Source organism: Pongo abelii, chromosome Y, assembly GCF_028885655.2.
Source record: "Pongo abelii isolate AG06213 chromosome Y, NHGRI_mPonAbe1-v2.0_pri, whole genome shotgun sequence".
In the NCBI taxonomy this organism is placed as follows: Eukaryota; Metazoa; Chordata; class Mammalia; order Primates; family Hominidae; genus Pongo; species Pongo abelii.
In genome coordinates, this window is record NC_072009.2 from 36,065,147 (window position 1) to 36,068,420 (window position 3,274).

Here is a 3,274-nt window from a genome sequence, read left to right on the forward strand (position 1 = left end):
GAATACTGGAGAGAAAATAAAACAACAAAATAATTTTTTAAAGAGTGACATGAAGGATCATGGATGATTTTTATTTTCTTCTTTAAGCTACTCTTTATTTTTGGATTTGTTTCCATCATGAATTACGTGCATAATTTTCAAAGACAGTGTTATTTTATTTATTTACCTATTCTACTCCTTTCATCCTCTCCAATTTTGCCCTCTCATTCATTTTGTTTCAGATAAGCCATTATCTGACATTCGTTCATCCAAAGCTGATTAGCCATCCTTTTATGCAAAGGACTGTTTTAGGAATTGAAGGTGCAAAAAAGAACAAATAAATCTACTCCAGGCAATCAAACGCATGGGCGACAAAGATGTACACATTTATTTTTAAAAGAACCTCCAAATATTACAGTAGCAACAAAGATGACAAGAGATAAGATTATGTTAATTTATTCTTGTGTGTTTCCAGAAAACAGTGTGGAAATTTCTTTAAAAACTTAAAATGCACCTAACATAGGACCTTGCTGTTCAATTCCTGGGTGTTTGCCCAGAAGAAATAAAAGCATACATCTACACAAAGACTTACACACTAATGTTAGTAGCAACTTTATTTGCAATAGCCCCAAACTTGAAATAGCCCAAATGCCCATCAGCATAAGAATGGAAGCACAAGTTGTGTAAAATCCTTATTATGAAATACTACTCAGCAATAAAAATGAAGAAACTATTGATACATGCAACAACACAGACAAATCTAAAAATCATTATGAGAAATGAAAGAAGTCACAGATCAAAGGGTATATACTGTATGATTCCATTTATATAAACTTCTAGAAAGCTTGAAGTAATTCACAGTGACAGAAAACAGATTATTAGTTGAGGGTGGGTTGGAGAATGAATTACAATGAGATGATGGGAATGTTTCTTATCTTCACTGTTGTGATGGTTTCACAGTTGTATACATATGTCAAAACTCAGCAAGGTGTACAATTTTAATATGTGCAGTCTATGTACTGCACATATTAAATAACAGCAATGAAGCTGTTAAAATTAAAAGGAGGAAGGAAGAAAAAGTGAAACCAACAAGGCTGTGAATGGGCCTGAATGAGACCCATGGCATCCAATTTGTATCCTTGCTAACAACAAAGAACCATTTTGTGGGTCTGGACTAGGGAGAAGAATCTGGTGACTTCCTAAACTTTAGAGTCTGTTACTAATAGGAGAAGCAGCCAGTGGAGAGGAGGACACTTGGGATGGGCCTTCTTTGAACCTTGAGAAGAACCTGCATGGATGACAGACATATCAAGAAAACATGGGGCAGAGTCCCAGCCCTTCCTTGTCTCATTGATTCTTTGGATTAAGCTAAAGTGATTTCAATCACTATTCAACAAACAAAAAGGTACCAAGACCTTTTAGTGGGGGAAAGAAGTGTTTTTAATGATGCTGGGACCACTGAATATCCAAATGCAAAAGAAGAAAGACAAGACCCTACTTCATACTATATAAAACGTTAACTCAAGATGAATCAATAACCTAAATATAAAAGCTAAAACTATACCCCTTAGAAGAAACCATAGGTGTAAATCTTCTTGAAAGTGGATTTAGCAATAGATTATTACATATGACACCAAAAGCATGAAAACAAAAATAGATAAATTATATTTTGTCAAAATTTTAAAATTTTATGCATCAAAGCAAGGACATTACCAAGAAAGTAAAAATCCAGCCTACAAAATGGGTGAAAATAATTGCGAATCACATTTTTGATAAAGATCTGGTATTGAGAACATACATATAAACAGCTTTTAACAACTCAACTACAAAAATACCTAACAATCCAATTTAAAAATGAGCAAAGGACTGAATAGGTATTTCTATAAAGAATATATACAAATGGCAAACAAACATGATTTACAAATGTTGAATATCATTAGTCATTAGGGAAATGCAAATAAAAGCCATAACAAAGTATCATTTCACAGCCTCTAGGATAGCCATACTTTTTTTAAACGGAAAATTAACAAGTGCTGGTGAGAAATTAGAACTTGTACATTGCTGGTTATAATGCAATATGGTTCGGCTGCTGTGGAAAACAGTTTGGCAATCTCTCAAAGGATTAAACACAGAATTACCATGTGACCCCCAAGTTCATTTCTGTGTATACACCCAGGAGAATTAAAAATCGGAACTCAATAAAAAATAATAGATGCTAGTGAGGTTGCAGAGAAAAGGGAACCCTTATACACCATTGGTGGAGCGTAAATTCATTCAACCCTTATGAAAAGCGGTATGGCAATTCCTCAAACAGCTAAAAGCAGAACTACCATTCCACCCAACAATCCTATTACTGGGTATATACCCAGAGGAATACAAATCATTCTGCCTTAAAGACAAATGCACACAAATGTTCATTGCAGCAGTATTCACAATAGCAACAACAAGGAATCAACCTAAATGCCCATCAATGACAAATTTGATAAAGCAAATGCGGTACACATACAGTATCAAATACTATGTAGCCATACAAAAAGAACAAGATCATGTCTTTTGCAGGAACGTGGATGGAGCTGGAAGCCATTATCCTCAGCAAACTAGTGCAGGAACAGAAAACCAAATACTGCATGTTCTCACTTATAAGTGGGAGCTAAATGATGAGGACTTATGAATACAAAGAAGGAAACAACAGGCACTGAGGGGCACTTGAGGCAGGAGGGTGGGAGGAGAGAGAGGAGAAGAAAAGGTAACTGTTGGGTACTGGGTTTAACTCCTGGGTGACGAAATAATCTGTACAACAAACACTCCCATGACACGAGTTTATCTACGTAACACACCTTCACATGTGCCCCCAAGCCTAAAATAAAAGTATTAAAAAAGAAGAAAATAGGGACTCATAAATAAGTACATGTGCACACATGTTTATAGCAGCACTATTTACAATAATCAAAAAGTAGAAACAGCCCAAAAGTCCAGCAGGGGGAATGGATAAACATAATGTGGTATATTCATGGAACGGAATATTATTCAACCATGAAAAGGAATGAAGTATTTGATACCTGCTACAATGTATGCTAAGTGAACAAAACATACTAAGTGAAAGCAGATAAAAGGTCACATACTGCATGATTCAATTTATACAACATATCCAGAAAAGGTAAGAGTGCACATTGGTGGTTTCCAATGATTGCAGTTGTAGTGGGATGGGGAAAAATTGCTTAAAGGTATTTTTACTTTGGCATGATGAAAACATTTTAGAACTAAGATAGAGGTGCTGTTTGTATGACATTATGAA